This window comes from Micropterus dolomieu, linkage group LG17 (genome assembly GCF_021292245.1).
Source record: "Micropterus dolomieu isolate WLL.071019.BEF.003 ecotype Adirondacks linkage group LG17, ASM2129224v1, whole genome shotgun sequence".
NCBI lineage: Eukaryota > Metazoa > Chordata > Actinopteri > Centrarchiformes > Centrarchidae > Micropterus > Micropterus dolomieu.
This window is the reverse complement of record NC_060166.1, coordinates 11,486,434-11,501,843: the sequence shown is the minus strand read 5'-3', so window position 1 is coordinate 11,501,843 and position 15,410 is coordinate 11,486,434. Positions and strand designations below refer to the sequence as shown.

Sequence of the window (15,410 nt, the reverse complement as noted above, 5' to 3'; positions counted from 1 at the left end):
GGGCCCCCCCCCCCCCCCCCCCCAATGGAAATGGTAGCCTACTGTGGGGAGTTCCAGGGGTATAATAGGCTGCACACAGAACACTCAATCACATTGATTTTTTCTCTCTCTCCCTCCCTCACTCTGTCCTCTGTGGAGGTTCATGGTGTATTTACAGTACCACCACCCAGTATTGCCTAATGAGTGTGAGAATATAGAAAGCACTTATAGCATAGACACACAGCCTGACAAAAAGCCAGCAGACACTCGAACAGACACACAGACACATTTCCTCATATGTGCCCTGGGCTTGCTCATATAGGTGTGCATGCACAGATGCACACAATGAATAAATCCCTCTCTCGCAACCAGGTGCCATCCATTCAGGTATCTGCTGATCAAATTAGTCAATGGACTCAGTTACTGCTGAACTCACCACGGGTCACAACTATTTGTATCACTTTCCAAATCCAATTGACTTTGTCTTTGCTATATTCAGCGGTTTAGTCACCCAGTCAGTCCTGTTTCCTTTAAAGGTAAAGGCAGGCTTAGCACTCAGCCAGAGCCAAATTGGATTCTCTTTTCCAAGAAAACACTTTCATTGTAAGTCCACTATTTTACCATTATCTCAGATAAACAATCTTTGAATAATTATCCTTGGTAATCACTCAGTGAGTATCTTAATTAATTTGATGTTTATAGTGTATCTTGTTGGCATTAGTGATCAGTCTTATTTATTGTCAGTCACGCAACGATAAACTGCATCCTAGATCCCTGTGGCTCCATTGAAAAACACAACCATTTTTCACACCCAGTTTCCACCTGACAAATCGGATTGCGGGGGGTGGGGAGAAAAAAAACATGAGAGCTAAAATGTGAGAACTTTGAGCAGGGGTGGGAGGCCGTCGGCTAGTAATTTGTCGAGCTACATAGTGTATCTGATTCCATAAGCTAGGTTTTGTGAAGGCTAAAGGGATATTGGTGCCCTGGGGGCGTCATAAGGCTCGTGCTCCTTTAGTGGAGCCTGTGGCTGCAGTCGTGACATTCATGGCACAAGAGGAGAGATGCTGGAGTAGAGAAACAGTATGTGGCTGAACAACTGCTGTGACCGAACACACAGCAGCAGGCCCTGCTACTGAAATGAGAAAGGAAATTTATTTTTACCAGGGGCCCACAAGTGTGTCATGCTGAATACATAAGCAAACTAAGCATTTCCCTTCATGCTTAAAACTTTCACATTGGCATCACTATTGTGGCTCGCTGTGAAAGCCTGTGTCAGAGGTGCGTATTTAAGCTTTATAATGGCCATGGATTAATTTATATCATCAGAGTATTTATTGCATTGCTGCATTGATGCATTACAGATCATAGCGTAACTACTCAAGCTTTATATCAAGCTGAATTAATGATAGAACATTTGAACTGTAAGATTCATTCAAATATAGGCCAGTGCTTTGTTGTGACAGGCACACATAACATAGCCGATTCCTTTCAGCATGTTTTCACGCAACGCTTTGTTCACAGAATCTAATTTTCCCTCAGACTCCATCAAAAGTGAACATAAACTAAATATTGACACATATCTCCACCAACTGTTGGAGCCTATAGGGAGCAGCAGTGAATCTAAATTGATTTTGACTCGCTTGTCTTCAGTCTTACAAGACTGAAATCCTATGGCAGCCTGTTCTGCTTTAAGTCAGCATCAGATGTGTAAGTTTAGCTTCTTTTAACCTTTGAACCCTTTTGCCTAAGAAGGCCATCAAGGGGTTAATCTGAAAGAGATTATTCTTCTGAAAACTGTGTCACTATGTTGCACTGTCGTAGATAAACATTTTCACACCAAGTGATTTAAAGCTCATCTGATGGGATTGAACTCTAGTAACTATTGGTAAGGTTTTGTAATATAGTTTCTTCTAGATTTAACCTAGATCTCTAGTTGGTCTTGCGTAACATGCTTTACTCAGAAGTAACCATGTAGGCCTAAGCGTGCTGCAGAGTTATCTACTATTTTTAAGATCCGGTGGCTCTGTGTTGAGTTCGAAGATTACTGACTATCTGGGTCTAACATTTGTCCCCAAGCTGTGTTCCTGCTCTAAAGGGGGGTATTTTTGAAAATTTGTATCTGCTTGAAGTGACATTTGCCCCTGGAAAGCATGAACATAAGTCCCAGCATATTAAATCTAGGCCTGTGTTCCAACAGTCTGGTTTCAGACCTATAAGATTTAGGTCACTGAAAAACACCCTGTATTTCAGAACCCCCTTCCATGGTGACTTAGCCTGTTTTTTACTAGGATGATGCCAACAAGTGAAATCAAGCTCTTCTCCTCCTCGGCAAGTCACAATATGAATTTGCAGAAAACAAAATTAAACTTTCTTCTTGTATGCTCAAGCCATTTCTGTTTCACAATAGTTTACTTTTTAATTGCTTTTTTTTGGAGTCCCTCACTATGCAGGGGCCTTAAGGGGAACGTTGCAATGTCAGGCAAAGCCCTTGTAATTGACAATTGCTTATTAAAGCATTAATGACAGTCTCTTTGATTGCTCTCCTCTGGGTCAATTATCTGCACTTTGACAATACACTCTGCCTGACTTGTTACTTTCAGGGAAGATGATTCTGCACTTGTGCTTTGCCCCAGAGGATCTTCATCAAACCTACCCCAGAACTCTGCATTTAATTTGAGTCAGAGTCAGCCAGATAATATGTATTTGAAATCTGCTGGAGGCTCTGCACCTGCAAGACATGATGTTAGTCTAATTCCAATACAATTCACAATGTGAGCACAGTGAATACAGTTACTTTCATCTGCATTATTAAAACCTCACCTACTGAACCCTGATGCATCTTTGAGTGCTTCATTGTGCATCAGCCACACTCAAAAGAACTGCACTTGTCCAACATGGAAACAAAGACCTTCCATCCATCCATCCATCCATCCATCATCAACCGCTTATCCTGCGTACAGTGTCGCAGTGTCGATTGGCTGGAGCCAATCCCAGCTGACATCAGGCGAAAGGCGGGGTACACCCTGGACAGGTCGCCAGTCACAAAGACCTTCCAGATGTTGAAAATTTCCTAACATTACCAGCAAATCCCGCTGTGAGAGAAGCTATTCATTTTTTCCACAGGACATCTCTGTCATCTCTGGAAGTATCGATGCCTTTGTCAAGGTACCCTTTACTCAGAAAGTCCACTGACTCTGTCTGCGTCGTGTTACGGCTGGTGTTTGACAAACTGGGTGAATTTCATCACTATTTACAAAAACTGTAAACCAAACCGAATCATGCTGTTTTTTATGTATATTAAAAAGGATATTTTCCAATTATAGTTACAGTGATAATGACAGGATATGGAGAGAAAGCAAGATCCTCCCAGTGGCAGTGACAGCTATTGGCACCCTCTAACAGCCACAGGCACCCTCTGGCAGCTCTGACACCCGGTGGCACTCTGTGGCAATTATTAAGATATGATTATATTTTAGTATTATAGTTTATAGAGTGCTGTACAGGCCTAAAAGCAAGACCAAAATCCCCGGCCTGTATCCATGCCTTTTAGACCTGACCTGGTAATGCAAAATTAGACACCCGAAACCAAGCACAGACAGAGGATATTTTTTGTTCTTTCTCAAAGACCTAATTATATGCCTGCTTTGGAAAAACTTTACTGAATGGAATGTACAAAAAATTATTAGTCCGTTTTAGCTAAAGAATGTACAGTGTGCTAGACCCTTTTCAAGAACATGGAAATGTTTGGCACTGGAGAAACCTAGGCCCTATTGTATATAGTTTATAGGCCTCTATAGGGTTGTACTAAACTATTCATCTATTGCATGTGAGTGTACAGTACAGAACAATACTCGGCAAGTATCTCCAGGAATTAGTTATAGGACAATTTGCCCACGCACAATTTAAGTCTAATATAATATCCAATACCAATGCAGGAAGTCATTTGGCCGTTACTGTATGTAGTTAGTAGGGATGAACGATTAATTGCATTAGCGATATTATCGCAATGTAATAAAATTTGATTTTCTAATCGCAAAGGCTGCGATTACACTCTGGTCACATGACACCCAAGCGGAAAGCAGTCTGCAGGCGAAGTTGATGCTTCGTCTGCACGTTATGCGTTACCTTGCCTTCTTGTTGCCACTACAAAAATCACCATATTGCAACTCAATTTTACATAAAAATTGGCCAAACAATTTGAACGTTTGTTCAGTCGCTTTCACATCGGGTGTTATTATAGTTATAACTTTAGCTGTGTTAGCCAACGTTTACAACAACTCCGCACATGAACAGTCTTTGAAGTTACATTGCCGTTTTTATTTTAAATATAATTCACAACCAATAAAGCATACTTACAGTTTGTGATTGTGAATTTCCAGGCCCAAACAGAGTCGGAGTTGCTGCCTTGCCGAAAAATGCTACCATAGCGCAAATCGATACACTCGACTCTACTCGGCCCTGCTCCGTTTTCCATTGCAGACAGTACCCTGAGATAGTACGTAGCTTGTCGTCATAGTGACGTCACACACAACTGCCGCGACGTAATGTTCAATGCGACACACACACCAGCGATCCACACAGCTTTCTCTTTTTTAAGTTAAAACATTTCAACATTCCTCAGAATGTAAAGACAGATAAGCGGTATGAAAACCTTCCAGCTGTGTTTTCCTCTGCCGTTGTTGCAGCAGCGGTCTGTGTGACGGCGGGAGCAGAGGGCTCTGTGAGCGGGCGGCTGGCCGGCCTCACATGCTCCTCCCGCGGGTTGGCACAGGCTTCCCCCGCAGCCAGATGTGGAGGTCCTCAACTCCGAAAATATTCAAGCACATTTTTGTTCCACCATCACTTCTCGTAAAACTGTCAATATTCAAAATCTACACAGTTGATTTCTCACCTCAAAACTTCTCAGAAGTGGATTTAGTGATGAAATTCCATACGAAAACTGTAAAATATAAAACTTTCTGTTGCTGGCCTCTGTCTGGCGCACGCAATGATGATGAAGTGAATAGTGAATATTGTCTCTCACCAATCAGCAGTCTGTCGTGTTTCACGTTACAATTTATTATCCCTCAGCTCGCTTGGAACCTTGACGGAGGTGAGGTGATACGAAAAAAAGTACCTCGAAGCAGGTACAGGTGCAACATTTCTACAATGGAAAACCAAACAAAGGAAAGTCGAGCCAAAGGGCCTCCGCGCTGACTAGCTTGGTTTGAGGGCGTGCTTGACCCCGCTAGCCGCTTGGCAAGCTTTATGACGTGTTTTCATTGTGACATCACAAGTAAAGGAAGTGAAGGGCTGGACTACAAACGAGCTGTTTTCAAGCAGTTCAGAGCAGAGCTTTCTGTGGGAGATGGGAACTCCCTTTGGGCTGGACTTTTCACTTTGCAAACCTGTTACATGCACAAAAAAGATATATAACTCAATAAAGGAGAGCCAAAAAGCATAACCACCTCTTTAAGTTCACTTCTGTGTCAAATCGACGCGTAGCCTCTGCGTAGCCCCCTACCCTACGCCGTCACCTACGGCATAACCTGACGTGTCGAGTCGACGCGGACCGTAAGCTCTGTGATTGGTCGGCTGAGTAGCCTCGCAAAGCCTCCGAGCTGACCGGATGTGCCCCGTGCTTTGAAGTAACTGTTACTATCGGCCAAAACGGCAGCTGTAACACAGTGGATCAATATATTTGACCGTCACAGCCCGAGCGAAATAACTCGTTTCGCTATCAGAATGTGATCCATTCGGTCGATAACATTTGAAAAGGCTACACCACCGGCATGTTTACAATTTTACCCCCATTCACGTTAGTGGAGCGCTAAACCAGAAGTTAGCCTGCTCGGCTGGCAAAAGTCAGCACAGTGGAAGCTGTGGCGCTACCGCCGACTAGCGTTAGGAGGTGTAATTGCAGATTGACGGACACTCGGACGCACAAGTATAAATGCCTGGCTAGGCACGTGGACCCTATGCAGGAGTATAAATCAAGCTTTAAGCTTTACAGAAGCTGACACTACATAAACTACATAAACCGCCACCCGCGGGTAACTTGGTGGTGGGTGAAATCGTTGGGCCATCCGCCGCTTTGACGGACTGGAAAAATGCACAACAGAAAGACACGTGTAATAAGGTAAGCGTATTATGGCGATCGGCGCCTGCGTCACACACAGCCACCAGTCAGCTCAGGAAATATCTGTGAAACAGCATTTCAAACCAAACTCACAAGACCGAAAGAGGCCCAGTCTGTCCGGAGTTACAGCCTGGTTACAGCCAGTGCACTGCTCAGCTGCATCGCAGGCTGTGGTGGAGGAGGGGGACTCCGGTGTTGTCGGAGAATTACTAAGCGTGTCTATTAAACACGAGAGGCAACACTTGGTTTTATATTCGTTGGCTTTTGAATTGAACCTCAAACTGAGTATTTTTCGTTTGCTTACTGGGATACAGAGAGATGGACTCCTAGGAGATTATAGCTGAGATAAGGACTCATTAATTGGTGGTTGAAATGTGGGTTTTGCATTGAGCGCTTACTGTATTACACTGTGGTGAGTTAGTTTTTCTTGACTTGACTCAAATTATCTTTCTCATATTATTATAATTTGATATATCTTCTCCACCATTGCTCATAATAATAATTCTACCTGATTCATCATAATCTATCTAATATTGTGTTAGTCAAAGTATATACTAATTTACTGCTTGTCCATTTTGAATAACATAGAAGGTAAAGAGCTTAAAAATTAATTGCATATTAAATCGCAATAGTGGTAAAAAAAAAAATCACAATTAGATTATTTTCCAAAATCGTTCAGCCCTAGTGGTTAGAGTAAAGGTGTCAAGACCAAGACTGTGGATGACCATGACTGACTCCATGCTGCTCTCTTTACAGATCAACAATTATTGATGATTACCTAACCTTAATCATATTGTAGTTGCCATGTGAGAATTTTTAAATTCTTTGCAAAATCACAGTGCAGAGTGCTTCACTTTCCTAAATACTTATAGGCCTACATATACGTATATCAAACAAAAACAGGGAAAAAAAACATTGGGAGAAAAAATAAATAAATTGAGTGTCTGATGTAATGATAATTAGGTACAAGCAGTTTTATATTTTTACAAAGAGAGCTTGATCAAGGTGGCAGCTGGTGCCACAGTAACACGCTGTCCTGAGCCTTTGTTGACCAGAGTTTGTGAGGATTCCATGAGAGCTTACCTGTACTCACACACTTCAGTCTACGTGATAACATGCCCACATAGATGTGTGTATAGCTTTTAACACCATTCCACTGAACTGACCTGTAATCAACATTTCTTGCTGTCACATTATGTTATGACAAAGACACAGTGCAGATATTCATTTTCACAGACAGTACAAAGCTTTGGTATGTGGAAACTGTGGGCAATACAGTCCAGGCTGTATTCCAAGTGGAGGGAGAAAAACAGATCAATTTCTGGATTTCCGGGCAGAGGGCAACAGTGCAACATAATTTGGGATGTCCAGCCCCCAGGGGGGCTCTATATTTCTCTCTACAGCTCATCAGATCTGAGTGCCTTTATTTTTTATTTTTTATTTTTTTACAGTTTAGAGCCTCCCTAGGCATCTCTCTATCTCTTCATCGCTCTCTCCCCCTCTCTTTCTTTCTCTCTGCCAGCATTGAATTGTCCAGCTGTGCTGTCTTAACCTGGTTCAGAGTGAACATGAAGTCAGATGAGAGAAAGAGCAAGAAAAAAGAGGAAACTTCTTTATGAGGATGCTAAAGGAAAGAATTGTAAAAGGGAACTATGATGGCCAAAGAGCCTTCATGAAGAAAGAGAGACACAAACAGAGAGACGGGAGACGATGGGTAGAATTAAAGTGGGAGGGAGGGGGGAGGCAGGGACACAGTATTAGTACAATCAGCACAATAATCCCTTCTGTTCCAGCCTGGGCCGACGCAGGATTTTCAAATCAATTTCATTTTCACTCATGATGCTACAGTGGGAGAGCTGAGTGGCTGCCAGTTGGGTCATTATCGTCTTGTCCCTATTTTGGCTTGGGACAGAGCAGAGGTGAGGAGGAAAGCTTCGGGAGCACAGGGACATGGGTTTTGGTTGATATTTTGCCAATTCTGCAAAGTTTCATGAAGTCTTTTGGAATGGCTCTGAGTCATCACAAGTTCCAGAGGCTTTCATCTCTGTGAGTAGGATCTGAATAATGGCCTGCAGAGACAGTGTGAAGTCTTTTGACGTGGCCGATGAACAGAGTTCTGATGTTTTCATCTGAAACTCACAGACCAATACAGTTCAGTGGGCTGTCTGGACCTCTTTCAAAGGGTCCCAACCAGATATACTTTCATCCTGTAGTTTGATGTTTGCTGATGCATCCTCAGAAAACATACCAGGGCACTCTGAGCTCTTCATTATATGTTTTCAACATGTTTTGGGGTTTTTTTGTGAATAACTCAACCAGGAAACCCAGACCCAATATGTTGTTTGATATAACTGAATATTAAAGCAGTACTTCACCCTAAAAGCAATTCCACTCCATTTCCCCTTTTACCTAGGCTTTTGTTGGGCAGGCCAGACTGGCTCTAAGTGCATATTTAAACTACTCAGCAATCTCTCACAGCCTCTGGCTACCTATAGGCAATGGCAGTAGAAGTGGAGTGGAAGAGTATTGTTATTGCTCTCAGAAAACCTCAAAATATCAGTGTTTTGGAGCTGCAGTAGTTGCAGGATAAAAATGGCACTGACTTAAAGGGTATGTTTCAAGTAATTATACCCTAATGTACTGTGTTGTGTGGTATATCACATCAACACCTTGTATATGTTTTACCCACTGTACTGTATGAGTATATCTTCTCTTCACCCTGCCTTTTGTTATTGTAATGGACCTTTCATCTTTCTGAGGTTTAGTGTCATTACTTGTGTGCCATCATGATTAATTACAAAATCAGTACAGCTGCTTAAAAAGCACAAGCTCTTCACAGGAAGTTTCCATCTCGACTGCTATTAATCACTTTGCAGCAATTTAGCTGTTTGGTGAAACTTAAGAGAACAAAGCAGGAATTTTAATTAAAGTTTACAACCCCGTGTCATACACCTGATATGAAATGGGATAAATGAAAGGGTGAATGGAGCTGAGCTCAGTTCAGCTGAAGCTGTGGAAACAGGTTAAATAGGTTTAAATCTATCAGTCAGTCAGGATGATTTCCAAGTAAAGCTGAAACATGTGGGATTGCGCTGTGATGACTCCAGTCCCTGTAGCTGTAATTCCACATGGCTTTAAAGCAGATTAGAGGCCCAAAGTAAGTATAGTACTGGATGAGCACACTCATTGTTTACCTCCCATCTCTTCCAAGATCAGCAAAATTCTGCTTACTGACCCACTGACACATACTGTGCAAGATGGCATCACACTGTGATGATAGATATGGTGTCAGGCAAGTGAAAATGTCATCAGTAAAGTATAATGTTTATTTAAATTACACATTCGTTCATCATACATTACTGGATGACGGTGTTCACTTTGGCAAAGCTGCAGCATAACCAGATACCACAGCTGTTAATATACAAGCTTCAATAATATAATAGAGAAGATAGTCAGCAATGTGTGCCTGCTTTTAAAAAAAGCCACAAGCAAGGACAATTATGAAAATATCACTGCATGCTTTTAAAGTTTTTGTGGCACCAGTTATATCTAAGTGCTACATGAGCCAAGGTTACCTTTCCTATCATGAATGATAGTGATAATTCTTTTTACCAAATTAGTATTTCTGAGCACTCTAGTTTTTCAGGTTTTGTCAAGTTAAGCATTCTGTGCCACAAGAGGAAATGATACTTATACATGTGTGGCTCTGATGTGGGGCAACTAAATGTAGGCCTATAAATATGTTGTATCTTCTAGCTAATGTAAATAAAATGTAATTAAATGTAGTTGTTGACTTATTACTTATGAATGTATCATTGTTTTATTTTTTGTGTATGTTTTATGATGTGTATAATTGTTATGACAGTTTAATTGAGATTTGTATAGATACGTATTAGTTTTACAGTCAATGCAATCTCATGGCTGTATTTACACAGATTAGAAATGTATAGAGGCACTGTAAATATGCCAAACAATACACACAAAACAATAAACTACAAAAACCTGCCTGGTCAAATCCTGCAGACGTATTATCTGCTAGCTATCATTTACTTTCATATGTTAATTGCCCTGCATGGTCAACGCTGAAAGACAGATGCTGGTACTGTGTGTTTGATCCACTAAAGCTGTTGATTTACACAACATTGTCATTAGACAAATTACCAAATTGTAGTACCTGAACCAGCTGAAGTACCACGGCCAAGCTTAGCCGAGTTTCAGTGTAGGAGCCAGGTGCCAATAATGAACACCACAATAAAAGAACGGAAGGGGAAATCCTCTCTTATCATTCCTTATAACACCATTATTTGCTTTGCCATAAGCAATAATCTGTGATGAATGGCAGGATAAGCTATGCAGAGAACCTTAATTGTCCAACAATACAGCAAGCCTGGATATGAGCAATATCTTGCAGGAGTAACGTACCTCTGTCACAGTATCACAGTATATGTATTCAATATAAAGTGATCAATGAAAAATCTAATACTTCCATTACAATCACTGGTAGTGTGTAGTTTTTTTATTTATTTTTTCGTAGTTGTTATTTAATTATGTATTAATTTGTCACTGAGCCAGACAGGGGGACAGAAATGGGGATGAAAGGCACAAACATCACACAGATAGATGCCTTGGAGAAAGGACCCACTCCCCCCTATCAGTGCAAAAGGACCTGTGGTTCTAAGGTTCTCCTCACCCTGTGGCATCGGGGGTGCTGCTCGGCAGATGGGGAGGGACCTGCCAGGGGAGAGCAAACACCACCCATAGCCACCCAACAATCCACTCCAGCTTGTGCTTTGTAGTCAGATCCACGACTCTGTTGGCACTGGCAGGGAACCCATGGACATGGGCATTAGAACACCTGCTGTCTCTGAAAGCACTATATGTCCCAGGCTTTGAGAACAGGGGGGCCCCCAGTGGAGACTGCACCCTGCACCCTGATGGTTCAGTAGATCTGGGTTCGCTTCAGGAGAGCGTAGGCAGATCTGTTTGCCAACCGGCAAACTTGATCTAGCCATAGGACAGCCCACCCCTGGAGATGGAGGCATTTGCCCACGCGCCATGGCCATGAGGGCAGCTTTATGCGTTCCCCCACCCCGTCTCATTCCTTCCTTTAGGTGAGGCGGGAACGGTTGTCCATCATTCTGGTGGCCCCCGACCATCGGCCTGCAGGATGGTATGCAGAAGTGATGCAGCTGACTGTGACAGAGCCCTGACCTGTACCTCTGTTCTGAGGGGCTCTGTCACAAGAGTCAGGCATCATGCTGGTGTTGGACCAGCCTCTCCAGGTTTTGCTCCTGAAAGCAAGAGCTAGAGACAGGTTGGTCTATCGGTTGAGGTTGTACGGACCATCCAAGCTGCGAGGGCTTCACCACGTCTTGCTACAAAGCTAAGTGGTTGGGCCTACAGCGCTGGTGCATTGAGAAGGAGACAGATCCGTCTACCTGTTCGGTGGGATCTGTTCTCTCCCTCCTGCAAGGTCTGATGGTCGCACTCAACCATCAAGGTGTACACGGCAGCTATCTCGTCTCGTGGAGGGATTTGGTAACAGTCTTCGCCCAACCCCACGTAAAGCGTTTTCTGCAGGGCGTGAGAAGACAGCAACCGGTGTCGTGTATCTCGACCCTTCAGTGGGACTTGCTACTTGTGCTGTAGGCTCCAAGGTCTGCAACTTATGAGCCCCTGGAGCAGTCATTATTGAAAATGCTATCTCTCAAACAGCGTTGCTGCTAGCTCTCACCTCAGCTAAGGGGGTGAGTAAGCTGTGTGCCCTGTCAGTTCACCCCAGCTGCAGGCTGCTTTGTGGTGTCCACTGTGCAGCTGGATTGAGACAAAACCCCTCCTTTGTTCCTAAGAATGTAAGGAACTTGTTCAGGTGCAGACTATAAATATGGATGCCTTTGGTTGGCTTTGTGATCTCCCAAGCCTGTTCACGGGCGGGTGTGTGGCAGTGTCTACGACCCTTTTCAGTGCGGTAAGTGTCGAAGAGATCTGCACAATGGCATCATGGTCCTTAACGTGCCTGTGCGTTTCTGGGGGACACTATACGTTTACACGTCCTATTGGTCGGCTACATGCACAATACAATTTTAGTAGGCAAGTGCGTGCGTGTGATTGGAGGAGGTAGTACCCATAGAGTCCAGTAGAAGGCCCCACCTGTGCTTATAGAACTAGGGTTACCATACCGTAACCTTCTTTTAGTAATATAAAGAAGAATACTCATATCCTGCGCTATTGCAAGAAACAATGTGAATAGCTTTTTGTGAAAAAGAAATCCTTAACTTGATTACTTACTTTATTAATCACTGTAATGTCACATCATTTTTCTAAAATGCCTAATATAAACAGTTAATGATGATAAAAGTAATTCACCTAATATGATTGGCTACAAACTGAAAAAATGTCCCTTACTAGTCATTACTAGGTTGTCTAATTTTATATGAGAGTGAGGTGTTTGTTATCCCCAGGTATATTCAAATGGTTTGGAATGAAACAGCATATATTGAAAAGCTGAGGGTGGTCTGTGAATATTAGAATTCCATAACACGCCGAAGGCTGCAGTTGGAAAGTGAATTGCTTGGATCAAAGTCACTCCACATTTACTATAAACAAAAAAGAAGAGCATCAAACTCTTGAACACATGACGGATTATGATATTTAAAGTACATTTTTTTTTAACATTTTAAAAAGAAAGATGAAATATGATGATATTAGAGGATCAATGAGTTTTTCTTAGGCTTGTTAAGATTAATTCCATCAGTGCAAATTACTTTGGAAGCAATTAGCAAATGATGGAAAACAGCCAGATTCTGGGGATGGCTGCAACAAAAAAACACAAGCGCCTGTGCACGTGAAAAAAAAAAATTTATTCATGGATAGTTTGCCACATCATATAATGTCAGCAGGCATGTTATGCAGGAACTCCACATTTTAACATTCAGTCCACTGCTTAAGATGAATGACAGCTCTATGATGTGTCTTGTATACCCAAGCATCAACATAATTAAAGAAGCCTTTAGTGTTTTATATCACCGTGTTAAGTTAGCAAATTCTGCACTGGTACTACTATAAGTGATATGTTGTTTGCACCCTTAGGGGGAAACTGTTTGGATTTGTTACAAAGGCATGCTGTAAGTGGCCTTAATGGCAACGTGTTTTGATCTGCATTATCCTACTGAGTTTTACTTTCCATTTCAAAAGAGACACATATGAAAAGGCCACAGTGGTAAAGGTGTAGGAGATTAATTAGAATTTCTCTCTTGAGCATTTGGCATTTGAGGAAATGGGGATGACTCCATGGCCTACTTGTTCTACATTCCCCTCTGATTTGTATAACATAAATGTGTCAGGTATAAAACAGTTTTACTGAAAAACTTTTTCATTTTATACAGTGTAGATTTACCTTTTCAGCATTTGCATTAACTCACAGGAAAAAGAAAATGAAATCACCATTGCTTGACTCATTTGCCTTGACTCATTCCCATTCAATTCAATTTAATCCTCTACCCAATGGAACAACATTGTTTTCAATTACTGAAATCTCACTCGTGTCTCTGCATGGTATACAATTACCTCCAATTAAATCAGGTCCCCCAGTGAGTAGTTCAGGTATTGATTGCTGCTAGCCCCCCATTAATAACCATCTCTCTACCTTTTTTTTTTTTTTTAAATGTACCATTGACCCTCAACAAAGCCTTTTTGTCAGCTGCCACCTATGGGCTTGTAGTGGGCTCATTCTGACTCAGGAGAACATCGCAGGCTTGACTAATTCATTATTACCTGATGTTCAGCATGTTAAACTACATTAGCTAAAGCACTACAGTGCACTCACATTTAGAAGACTGTTTGTGTATAAAGGTTCTCTCATCACCTGAGGACAAGGGGTGGCATTTGCCAGCGTCTGTCTGGCAGCACATCAGGGAAAGAGAAGACAGCAAAGAAAACCTTAAGAATACAGTGGTGATTGGTATCCTATATGTTTTCATACCATAGTTAGTGTTTCTGCAGAATATAATGGAGGAAATTGGGCTTTGCAAAATTGTGCTGGTATCTTGTATAAAGTCACTGCTTTGTTGTATCCATAAAACTCCTCGTTTTTTGCTTATGTAAATGTCAAAACACACTAGAGGATAATAAGGTCATTTAACACCATACTAGGGTGCCCTGACAGCGAGGTCTGGTCTGGACCAATCTGCACATAAATTCACAGCCAATGTAAGCCAGCTCAGTCATCTCAAACTTTTGATATTCATGATATGGAGATATTATTACATTGATGTGTACGTATATTAATATAAACTGACAGTTAAGACACCTACATGTATTGACAGATTAAAGTGCTTGACGTAAGTGACATTTTGGGAGTTGGCCGGATAATCACAAATACTGATAACAATACCCCAGTTTTCTCCAATAGCTGCGGTAAACCTTTATAACTCAATTCACTGCTAAATGGTTGTTGCCGTGCATTTTGAAAATCATTCAGTATTGTGTAAGCCTATGTGTTCCCATCCTTAAAATGATTCGTTTTACTGCCCCATTATTCCCTACTATAACATTGTTGTTTATGAATATCAGTGACTCATTTTTACTTGGCCCAAAGGACATTCCTACGTAGCTTTCAAACCCACATCTTTCAAGCATTCAGATGCCTGCAAACTTCTGTTAAGTTTTCAATTTGCTTAATTACTATAACCTCTAAAATGCATGGGTTTGCAGAGATTTGCATCTTATTGCTTTGCCTCACAATGCTGGAGGATGTAACACAAAGTAAACTTTGTTTCCAAAGATTAGGAACAGGTGGCCAAGTACAAATACAATGTCCCTTGGAGAGATGGCAGTAACAGCATTCCTTGGATTCTTCAAACTTTAAGAAAACTAAGGAAGGAAACTGCTCAGCCTGTTTAACCAAGCCTTGTTTCAGTCTTATAAGCTATTGCTCAAAAATAACGTCTGTTTTATTTCTTTAGGGCATTTTCATTTAACTTTTATATCCCTGCAACAGAGGCTGTCAAAAATAAATCATATACAGGAAAGGGTGTTGTTGTCAGTTGTGTGATATGTCTGGCATGTTTGGAGGGACGTGAGCAGAAAAATTAGTTTTTGTGTTAAGGCTTATATTTGTATCTATCATTGTGGTTTCTATATACCCTATATAGTATACTATACTGTATGTTTGGTTGCGTGTCCAGATTCACATGTGTGTGTTTCCCACTTACACCTATGTGAGAAGCCTGCCAGGGTTAAAAGGATTAGAAACCTTTGGTTATCCAATCAGCCATGGCAGAATACACCAAAAAGGGTTGGCAGCCTCACT

At 41.7% G+C, this 15,410-nt stretch overlaps 1 protein-coding gene across 2 annotated transcripts in view; it reads left to right on the top strand.

The window, feature by feature from the left end:
• LOC123985620 (limbic system associated membrane protein) overlaps positions 1 to 15,410 on the top strand; it is a 520,828-nt gene that overhangs the window by 272,358 nt on the left and 233,060 nt on the right. The window lies entirely within an intron of this gene.